General features: G+C 44.0%; 1 pseudogene; it reads left to right on the forward strand.

Moving 5' to 3' along the window:
- The first annotated feature begins 11,107 nt into the window (after window positions 1-11,107).
- Window positions 11,108-11,201, forward strand: LOC125117839 (uncharacterized; annotated as a pseudogene).
- The last annotated feature ends 720 nt before the right edge of the window (window positions 11,202-11,921 follow it).

An 11,921-nucleotide genomic window follows, 5' to 3' on the forward strand; every position in this document is an offset into this window, starting at 1 on the left:
TTTTGTCCCCCAGTCAGGTATGCTATAAATTTTAAGCAGATAACTATAGATGCGCCTGTGCTCAAGGGTATAGACTATGCCTCATCACTACAGAACTTGCATGTGAGCACAGATGCTGGCAGTGCTGCAGGTCTCCTTCCCTTTGATCTGGGAGGGCATGGCCCCTTCCCACTTCACCTACACCACAGCTCACAGCAATGCTGGATCCCTGGCCCACTGAGCCAGGCTAGAGATTGAACCTGCATCCCCATGGATATTAGCCTATTTGTTTCCACTGCACCGCATTGGGAACTCCCTCAACGTACATTTTAATAACAAAAAATAGACTGTGTTAATTGCCCTTTGGACAAAAGTGCAGGCTGCCTCAAGAGCCCATAGCAGAAGAACTAAGCCAGTTGGGGATTCAAGGAAACCTTCCTGATGGAAATGATTTATGAATTGGTATGAGGAAAAATTGTTAGAAATCCAGGTAGGGGGGAGAGGAAGGGTGCTCTAGGCAGTGTAAAGATGGTTGGTGAGGACCCAGGAGTGAGTCAACAAAGGACATATTTGGGGACCTGAGGGAGGTGGGCCATGTCTGATAGAATGGAAAGCAGTTAGGTAGCTGGATGAAACTGGAAGAGAGACAGGTACAAGGACCACATCCTGGCGGGTGCTGAGTGCCTTGTAAAGTAACATAAACTTGAGACTTTAGCTCAGTTAATGAGACACTGATGGGTTTTAAGCTTGGGAGTGGATTGTGGGTGGACAGATAGTAAATCTGAAGGTGGTTAAGGAATCCAGGTAAGAGACAACATTTTTCTGGACCAGTGTCATCAGTGAAGTTGAAATAGTAATAATAATAAGGAGTTCCTACTGTGGCACAGAGGAAATGAATCTGATTAGTATCCATACGGGTGGAGGTTCGATCCCTGGCCTTGCTCGGTGGGTTAAAGATCCAGTATTGCCAGTGAGCTGCAGTGAGGTCACGGAAGCAGCTCAGATCCCATCTTGCTGTGGCTGTAGCATAGGCCGGCAGTTTTAGCTCCAGTTCAACCCCTAGTCTGGGAACTTCCATGTGCTGCAGGTGTGGCCCTTAAAAGCAGAAGAAAAAAAAATAGTGGAATTTGCAAGAAATTTAATGCTGAGAAGTGTGCAGGGGATGGTGCTGGATTAGCCGTGAAAGGAAACTATCTGAGAGGTGCCGAGGACGCCTCCTACATCCCAGCTGGAGCTTTTGGGTGGGTGGCAGACCATGCTCAGAGATGAAGAGAATGGGAGGTATGAGATCTAGTGAACAACTCAGAAACATCAAGGAATAGGACCTGGAATGTAGGATGGAATTTGTTGAGCCATTGGATTGAAAATTAAATATTCAGTTTGGGCAACAATGCTGGTCAGTAAGGAAAGAGGATTGCTTCCTGTGTGAAGTGCCTTTTTTTTCTTTTTTCTGGGGCCTATAGAAGTTCCCAGGCACAACAACAGCCAGCAACACACATCTGAACCATATCTGCAACCCACACTGCAGCTCACTACAATGCTAGCTTCTTAACCCACTGAGAAAGTCCAGGGATCCAACCTGCATCCTCAGGGATACTAGTTGGGTTCGTTTCCACTGAGCCACAGCAGGAACTCCCTAAAGTGCCTTTTCTAGGAAAGGAATTGACCATCTTTGGTCTAGACCCTAATCCAGGTAGCTTGTCCTGCCTGAACTTGGAAAAGCTCCTTGGTACCCGCAGTACAAGAATGGCACATTGGCGCATCTCAGAGCTGCCTTGCTGAGAGTTCCCACAGCTGGGGGAGTCCAGGAAGGTCTTCTGAGGGTGCTCATAGTGGGGGAAGTTTTCCTCTTGGTGGGGTTGAGCCTCCTTGCTCTTGTGGCTGCCCTTTTTGTGCAGAGAGCAGCTGGCTGTGCCACACTGTGGATACACTGCTGGCGCAGAGGTACAGGGAAGTCTGGTTGGCGCTGGCCGACTCCAGGATCAAGGGGAAATTTGGCTTCTCTTTCCGAGAGACATTGTAGCCATCAGGAATATCTCCCTTTTCAACCAAATCAACGTTCCTTGAAAAGTAGATCAGCTTTGGACCCAGCCCAGAAGCGGGGGGCCCATGGCTGTGACACTCAGGCTCTGTCAGCCCTGGTGCCCTTAAGTTTCCTTGAAATCTTTCTGCAGCTACTCCGCCCCCCTTTTCAGCAAGAAACCACACCCCTTTCCTTAGAGGCTTGCTGGAGTGGCTTGTGGTCATTGCAGTTTTCCTTGCCTTCCCTTAAGGCTGCTTGTTTCTATACATTTGACAGTGGCTTTTTAGCACACTTGCGTCAAAACTGAAAAATATTTCATTTTGGATCTTTATGAAAATTGGCATGATATATCTTGATTATCACTTAGAAATGTGAGAATATGAAACTCACCTTGTCATCAAAACTACACCTTTCCTATTTTAGAAGTCTTCCTATCTATTCTGTAGGAAAAACTACAAATCTGTTCCTGTCTTAGTCTATCCACAGATATATATTTTTTTTTAGCCACTAGCTTATAAACGAGTGCCATGTAAAAAACTTAGCCAAATCCCCATCATGATTACTTTTTGGTCTGTATCCAGTTCAAGATCCTAGACTCAGGGCTCTCTCCTTAGCAGATTAAACTTAGCCATGGGTATGGGTAGCTGCTTTCCTCAAGACTGGTGTTGGATGTATTTTTTCCTCTTCTCTCGCCTCTTAAAGGAAGTGTGAAAGGTAGAGGTCAACATCTGCCTTCTTTTTTTTTTTTTTGTCTTTTTTGTTGTTGTTGTTGTTGCTATTTTGTGGGCTGCTCTCGCGGCATATGGAGGTTCCCAGGCTAGGGGTTGAATCGGAGCTGTAGCCACCGGCCTACGCCAGAGCCACAGCAACTCGGGATCCGAGCCGCGTCTGAGACCTACACCACAGCTCACGGCAACACCGGATCGTTAACCCACTGAGCAAGGGCAGGGACCGAACCCGCAACCTCATGGTTCCTAGTCGGATTCGTTAACCACTGCGCCACGACGGGAACTCCAACATCTGCCTTCTTGAATAACCTCACGTTTTTACCAGCCAACTGCTCCTTTGCTGCTTGTCACCAGATGGGGTTCCACTCGAAAGGGTTCTGTCCCTGGGTATTGCTTTGCAGCCAGGCTGTGTCTCCTGCTCTGGGTCCAGTCACAGGGAGCTCTGCCAGTTCCCGGGGTGTCACGGCATCTTCCTAGCTCCTCCAGCAGCTCACATATTTCTCCCTTTTCTGGGTCACTCTGTCTTTCCTGCGTTGAGATAACCTCCCTGGAGTTGCCCAGAATATTTCCCCCTTAGAACATCTTGGCGGTCTTCTTAGGTTTTGTTGGGACCAAATTATTCTTGGGGGAGCGGGAGAGAGGGAAGACGGCTGCCCCATCCTTCTAATTGCTTCTGGCCACAGCTGAGCTTTGCAGAGCCTCCTGTATTTTGCAAATCATTATCATTTCCAGACAAAAAGTGGGTCCTCATCAAACCTCAGAGAGAGCTTTCTGCCCCCAACCCCTTTCACAGTGGAGGTTCAGCTCCAACGGTCCCTATTCCATGGAGTGAGGGGAACACGGTTGCTGCCATGACATTCATTCGGCTCTAAAGAGGAGTGTTCTTGTTTTATATTTCTGTGCCATCTCTTTCTGGAAAAGACGATGGGAGCAAACTTGGCTCTGCTTCAGCCCTAACTGTGTTGTCTTAGCAAGTTCGCCAAGTCCTAGCTATGGGTATGGGGGTTCTCAAAGAAAAAAAAAAAGTAGTTTTCATTCTCAAGAACCTGCCCCAAGTAAATAATTTGTATTGTCTCGTGAAACTTGTCACCCCAAATTTTATCTTTAGAAATCTTTCATAGTTTACCCATATCCACAAAACCAAACTATCTAGTTATACCCTGTCCATTGGATTTTCCCAGGTTCCATGGTGCTTCTAACATCAGAGAGGTGAACAACTACAGCTCAGAGATTTATAGTTTATCCCAAGCACTTTCCACATTAGATTAAGCCAAGACTTAGGAGGCAGCCGCATTCTATATTTCCATGTCCCTACCAGCAAATTCACTCTCCTTCAGCACATGCTTCTCCTCCCCCGCCCCCTCCTGTTGACTATGAGACTGCTCCGGCCCCTTCTTTCTCAAATCAACCAAGATACTAGAGTGATACTATTGACCTCAGCCCCTGTTACCCTTGAACTAGGAGCCAGTTCCTGTACCTTCCCATCCTTCCTTCCTGGAACGTTCCCTTGGATCACTCCTTCCCAAGGCCACCACATTCAAGAGTTTGGGGACCTTCACTTCCCCAGTGAGGGCCAGATTTCTGTATCCCTAATGCAGAGACTCAGGGAGGCGGGGGGAACAGCATCCTGTACATGGCCAGGAGCTCTGAAACACCTCCTCCATTTTTGCACTTTAATACATTTCACTCTACACAATCCATCTTTGTCTTTCCCTGTGCCTCTTCAGCCTTGGTCTTAGCCTCTCCTCTAGCACCACTCAATCTGCTGCATCTCTCATCCATCCTTCCAGGGAGACAGTCTCTTGACAACAATAATTTAGCTACTTCTACCCAACTGAGGAACTATTTCTTTCTTCTTTTCTGTCTTCCTATTCTTTCTTCCTTTCTCTCTTTTTCCCTTCTTTCTCTCCTCTTTCTTTCCTTCTTTCTTTCTTTCTTTCTTTCTTTCCAGGTATTGAACCTGTGCCACAGCAGTGCCAACACCAGGCCCTTAACCACTAGGCCACCAGGGAACTCCAGAGGAACCATTTCTTTAACCCCCCTGCAAGTAGAATACCTTTATCTCTTTAAGTGTATGGCAATATTTTTTTCTATGGGTGATCCTGAGCTCAGATATAGACTACAGAATTTTCATCATACTTCAAATCCTATTTTACTTATTCTCAGGCCATTTCGGTTCTGAGGAAGTCACCCTATCCTGTATATTTTTCTTTTTTTTTTGTCTTTTTTTTTTTTTTTTGCTATTTCTTGGGCCGCTCCTGCGGCATATGGAGGTTCCCAGGCTAGGGGTCTAATCGGAGCTGTGGCCGCTAGCCTACGCCAGAGCCACAGCAACGCAGGATCCGAGCCGCGTCTGCAACCTACACCACAGCTCACGGCAACGCCGGATCATTAACCCACTGAGCAAGGGCAGGGATCGAACCCGCAACCTCATGGTTCCTAGTCGGATTCGTTAACCACTGCGCCACGACGGGAACTCCGCTATCCTGTATATTTTTCTATGTTTTATGATGAACCTTCAGAAAACTTCATGAGAGATAATTGTGTATTGAGTTTTCTTTTCATTGGTGATATCGTATTCAGTTTTTTTTTTTTTTTTTGGTCTTTTTGCCATTTTCTTGGGCCGCTCCCACGGCAAATGGAGGTTCCCAGGCTAGGGGTCGAATCAGAGCTATAGCTGCCAGCCTAAGCCAGAGCCACGCAACGTGGGATCCGAGCCACGTCTGCAACCTACACCACAGCTCACGGCAATGCCAGATCCTTAACCTGCTGAGCAAGGCCGGGGATCGAACCCGCAACCTCATGGTTCCTAGTCGGATTCATTAACCACTGAGCCACGACGGGAACTCCTCATATTCAATTTTATCAACTTCTCTTATCATTATCTGAAATGTACGTTTATATTATGGGATATACTAGTGCTTTCTAGTGGAATATTACTACAGTAGGCAATGTAATGGCCCCTTAAAAATGCTCAAGTCCAAATCCCCCACATTCTGTGAATGTTTATGTTGGAAAAGGGAATTAAGTTTGTGGATGCAATTAAGATTGCTAATCAGCTGGCCTTGAGCTACAGACAGGCGCCTGGACCATCCAGGTGGGCCTAATCTAATCACATGGGTCCTTAATAACAGAGAACACTTCCCAGCTGTGTTTAGCGTCCCTAAGAAGGGTCAGAGAGCCGGAAACTGCTGACTCTGAAGCTGGAGGAAGGGAGTTACCAGGAGATCCGATTCTCCCTAAGAGCCTTCAGAGAGAAATGGAGCCTTGTCAATATTCTGATTTTAGCTGAGTGAGACCCAGATTGAACTTCTGCCCCCCAGAACTATAAGATAATAAATTTGTATTGTTTAAGCCATTAAGTGTATAGTAACTTGTTACAGAAGCAACAGAAAATAAATACAATCACCAATATTAAAAATCTGTGGCAAGATGTGTTAAGAAAGCAGTTGAGAAAAGCAAGCAAATCATAAACCAAAAAACAACCTACAGAATGGAAGAACATATGTGCAAATGTGCAACAAAAAAGGGATTAATTTCTAAAATGCACAAACAGCTCATACAACTCCACATCAAAACAAACAAACAAACAAAAAACCTAATAACTCAACCAAAAAACAGGCAAAAGACCTAAATAGACATTTCTCCAAAAGAAGACATCTGGATGGCCATCAGGCACATGAGAAGATACTCAGCATTGCTAATTTTTAGCAAAACACAAATCAAAACTATAAGATATCACCTCACACCAGTCAGGAGTCCTCTTGTGGCACAGAGGGTTAAGGATTTGGCATTGTCACTGCAGCAGCTGCTGTGGTGGGGGTTTGATCCATGGCCTAGGAACTTCCGATTGCTGCAGGTCTGGCAAAAAAATAAATAAAATAAATTTTAAAAAATAAAACTATCACCTCAGAATGCTCATCATCAAAAACTATACAAATAACAAGTGCTAAAGAAAATGTGGAGAAAAGTTAGTGGGAATGTAAATTGGTGCAGCCACTTTGGAGAACAGTATGGGGGTTTCTTCAAAAACTACAGTTACCATATGACCCAGCAATCCCAGTCCTGGGTATACATGTCCTGGGAGAAATCTCTAATTTGGAAAGATACATGCACCCCAATATTCATATCATCACTATTTACAATAGGCAAGACATGGAAGCAACCTAAGTGTCCATTGACAGATGAATGGATAAAGAAGATGTGGTACATGTGTACAATGGAACATTACTCAGCCGTAGAAAAGAACAAAATAATGCCATTTGTAGCAACATGGATGGACCTAGAGATTATCATACTAAGTGCAGTCAGTCAGACAGAAAAAGATAAATATCATATGATGTCACATATGTGGGAATCTAAAAGAAGGTACAAATTATTTTTTTTATAAAACATACAGATTCAGACATAGAAAATAAACTTCTGGTTACTAAAAAGGAAAGAGAGGGAAAGGGATAAATTTAGAATCTGGGATTAACACCCTACTATATATAAAATAGAAAAAAAATCCTACTGTATAGCACAGGGAACTATATTCAATATCTTTTAATAAACTATAATAGAAAAGAATTTGTAAATAGATCTAATTGAATCATTTTTCTGTACACCAGAAGTTAACACATTATAAATTGACTATATCTCAATTAAAAAATAAAAAGATGGAATTCCCTTCATGGTTCAGTGGAAACAACTCTGACTAGCATCCATAAGAATGCACCTCACTCAGTTGGTTAAGGATCCAGTGTTGCCGTGAGCTGCAGTGTAGGTTGCAGAGGCGCCTGGGATCTGGCATTGCTGTGGCTGTGGTGTAGGCCAGCAGCTACAGCTCCAATTTAACCCCTAGCCTGGGAATCTCCATATGCCATGGATGCGGCCCTAAAAAGACAAAAAAATAAAAATAAATAAATAAGGCCTCATCCGATTCAAAACCCAGTCCTTAGCCCTTGGCTCCTACGCTTCTCTTCATCGCCCGCCTGTCTCCAGCAGCTTGGAGGTAGGGTTCTGTATTAGCTTTCTAGTTTTTGACTATGACAAACTATCACCGACTTAGTGGCTCAAGACAACGCAAATGAATTGTCTTACCGTAGGTCTGAAGTTCGACACACGGTTCTACTTGGGTTGAAATCAAGGCATGCAAGGCTGCATGTGATGTTCTGGAGGCTTTCAGGGAGAATAATTCCTTTGTCTTTTTCAACTCCTGCAGACTACCCACGTTCCTTGGCCCCCTTGCTCCATCTTCAAGGTCAGCAGCAGTAAAACCCTCCCCACATCTCACTGCCGCCAGCCATTTCTAAAGACGCCTGTGTTAAATTGGTTCCACCTGGAAAAAGCCAGGCTTTTCTCCCTCTCTCGAGGTCAGCTGATGAGCAAATTTACTCACATGTGCAAACGCAATTCTCTTTTGCCACACGAAGTGACACATTCACAGGTTCCAAGGATTAGGATGAGGATGCTGGGGATGGGGTAGGGGGTCATGATTGCGCCCTCAGGGACCTTTAGCCAGAGAAGGAAGATAAGGCTGGAAACTGATCATACTTACGAAATGTAATTTTTTTTCAGGGGAGGAGAGGAGGAAAGCCCAAGATCAAATCCTTTTAGACATTGCTGAATTCTTTATCGCTTAATGGACGTATCACGAATATAGATTACGTGGCGATGCTCTTTCAGACCATGAGAATACAGACACGAACACCAAAGACATGCTGATTAAGTTCGACTATTCATTGAACCTGTGTGTCTTGTCCAGAGGACGATACTGAGGAAGGAATGCAGGAGAGACCTGTCTTCTCACCCTAAAGATGTTAGAGCTCCATGGAAAGATCACCATACCAAATAAACACTTTTATTCACTTGTCTTTTTTTAAATTTTTTTAACCGAATGAATTTTATTACATTTGTAGTTGTACAACAATCCTAGCAATGCAATTTTACAGCATTTCCATCCCAAACCCTCAGCCCATCCCTTTTCCCCACCTGTCTCCTTTGGAAACCCTAAGTTTTTCAAAGTCTCTGAGTCAGTATCTGTTCTGCTAAGAAGTTCATTGTATCCTTTATTTAGATTCCACGGATAAGTGATAGCATCTGTTGCTGATGTCTCATTGACTAACTTCACTTAGCATGATAATTCCTAAGTCTGTCCATGTTGCTGCAAATGCCACTATGTCATTTCTTTTTATGGCTGAGTAATATTCTATTGTATATATGTACCACATCTTCTTTATCCACTCCTCTGTCCAATAAATATTATAATTTGTGTCTGCAAAAAGGGAGGATGGGTAAAGTATAGTGAGAATACAGGAGAAGGAACCCATAGTCTTCTTGGGAAAACAGAATGCATTTCACATTGGGCCATTGTTTTAAGTAATATTTTGATTGGAAGATCAACATGGGTTTGTCAAACATGCCTTATTTCCAAGGTAAATAGGATGTGCTGCATGTTCGAAGATTACTTGAGCAACACAGAATTCTAGTCAAGAAAGAATGTAATGAAAGAAAGTGTGGCTGGATTTTCTAGTTAGGTTGTGATCACAGAAAGCCTTAACTATATAGGAAGTTTTCCTCACCACCCCACATTACCCCTCCGGTTGGTTTGCTTATATTTCTTCCAAAAACTCACATCCATGTCCAGGGCTCTCCTGGCCCATGTCAAGTTTGGAAACTAGAAAAAGATTTAATGGGGAGTTCCCGTCGTGGCACAGTGGTTAACAAATCCACTAGGAACCATGAGGTTGCGGGTTCGATCCCTGGCCTTGCTCAGTGGGTTGAGGACCTGGCGTTGCCATGAGCTGTGGTGTAGGTCTCAGATGCGGCTTGGATCCTACGCTGCTGTGGCGTAGGCCGACAGCTGTAGCTCCAATTAGACCCCTAGGCCCCTAGCCTGGGAACCTCTATATGCCACGGCAGTGGCCCCAGAAAAGACAAAAAGACAAAAAAAAAAAAAGATTTAATGGATCGAAGAAAAAAGAGAACTTATCAGCATAATACATATAGGTGCTGTTCTTGAAGAGCTGGTAAACTGCAGAGACAAAGGGGGTATTGATCTTGTGTGTCAATCAGAGGCTGGATCTGGTCAGGTCTTTTGGGTTTTTTCTTTGCTTCCTCCTATGGAAAGACCTGAAGATTCTCAAGCCCTGACCCGTTCCTGCTACTCACAACACATGGGTATGTCTTCCCAATGCCAACTGTGATGGGCTTGCCATGGAAAGAGATTGGTGACTCAAGAGGAAACATAGAAGCCTGCGTATCATTAGCCTAGACACTAGTGAGAACTTGGCTTTCTACTACAAAGATATCTTCCTGGTAAAGGACTGTAATTTCTGTCTTTTCAAAATATCGCAGGGAGAGTCATACATGTTACCATGCTATTAAGTTTAGCTTTGATGTTGGTGGCCTATAGAGAGGTATTTGAGGATGTTGTAGAAGCAAGTGACAAGGTCAGATTTTTGCAATTAGGAAAGTTGCACTTCAGTTCAATGCTGACATCGCATTGGATGGTATGAGGCTGGAGCCAGAGATGAATAGAGGGGTAGTACTTTTTTCTTCTTTTTTGACACCCCTCAGCAAATGGAATTCCCCAGGCCAGGGATCAGATCTGAGCCACAGCTGCGGACTAAGCCGCAGCTGTGGCAACACTGGATCCTTTTTAACCCCCTGTGCCTGGCTGGGATCAAACCTGTGTCCTGGCACTGCAGAGGCACTGCCTATCCCACTATGCCACAGCAGGAGCTCCAGGAGGTAGTACATTGATCTGCAAAACTGGCTAAAAAAAGAGAGAGAGCATGTAAACATGGCAGTGGTTTCATTAAGAATAGATAAGAAAACATTTATAGGAGTTAGAAATAAAAGCACTTGAGTATGGATTATGTCCAGGGTCATGGAGGGAAAGAAAAGTGGTATAATTCCATTTTCAGTCTCATGTATGTAAATAATTCCTACTTCCTTTCGACAAATCAGGAAACCAGAAATATAGCTTGTGGGGAAAAGATGATGTTGCATTTAACCTCCAGGGCGAAGCTTTCAGTTGATGTCTCGAGTGGATCTAAGTTCAAATTAGGAATCCTGGTGGAGAGTACAGATCTAGGATTCATTACTTAATTGGTGGGATTCTTGTGCCCTCAGTCCCCATCTTGGAATAATGAACAGTGACTAATTTACAGAGAGAGAAAGAGAAAAGACAAATACCATTTCAAGAATTCTTCTCTCTCTCTCTAGGAAAGGATCTTTTCTCTCCTCTTCTCATCGTTCTCACTTTTTCCATCTATGACAGCATGTGGCAACTCAGTCCTGCTTCACTCATGAATATTTGTTTCCCTGTTGTCTCCTCATGGAAGAGTAGGTCATTTCGCAAGGACAATTTGCCTCTCAAGACTCTGAGCCAGTGCTCACTTTGGCAGCACATATACTAAAATTGGAACAATACAGAGGAGATTAGCACGGATGACACGCAAATTCGTGAAGCATTCCGTATTTTTAGTCAGAATGGCCATCATTAACAAGTCAACAAAGAACAAATGCTGGAGAGGATGTGGAGAAAAGGTGACCCTCCTTCACTGTTGGTGGGAATGTAAGTGGTACCACCACTATGGAAAACAGTATGGAAATACCTGAGAAAACTAAATATAGAATGACCATATGACCCAGTAATCCCATTCCTGGGCATATCCAGACAAAACTTTCATCGAAAAAGATGCATAGGAAGTTCCCATTGTGGCCCAGTGGAAACAAATCTGACTAGTATCCATGAGGACACAGTTTCGATCCTTGGCCTCGATAAATGGGTTAAGGATCCGGCATTGCAGGTGAGCTGTGGTGTAGGTCACAGATGCAGCTCAGATCCTATGTTGCTGTGGCTGTGGTTTAGGCCAGCAGCTACAGCTCCAATTTGACCCCTAGCCTGGGAACTTCCATATGCCATGGGTGCAGCCCTAAAAAGACCAAAAAAAAAAAAGTAGAAAGAAAAAGATACATGCACCCATATGTTCATTGCAGCGCTATTCACAATAGCCAAGACATGGAACAAATTAAATGCCACCAACAGATGAATGAATTAGGAAAACATAGTGCATATACACAATGGAATACTACTGAGCCATAAAAAAGGACAAAATAATGCCATTTGCAGCAACATGGATGGAACTATATCTAGACACTTGTGATGGAACATGATGGAGGATAATGTGAGGAAAAGAATG

Source organism: Phacochoerus africanus, chromosome 16, assembly GCF_016906955.1.
Source record: "Phacochoerus africanus isolate WHEZ1 chromosome 16, ROS_Pafr_v1, whole genome shotgun sequence".
Classification (NCBI taxonomy): Eukaryota; Metazoa; Chordata; class Mammalia; order Artiodactyla; family Suidae; genus Phacochoerus; species Phacochoerus africanus.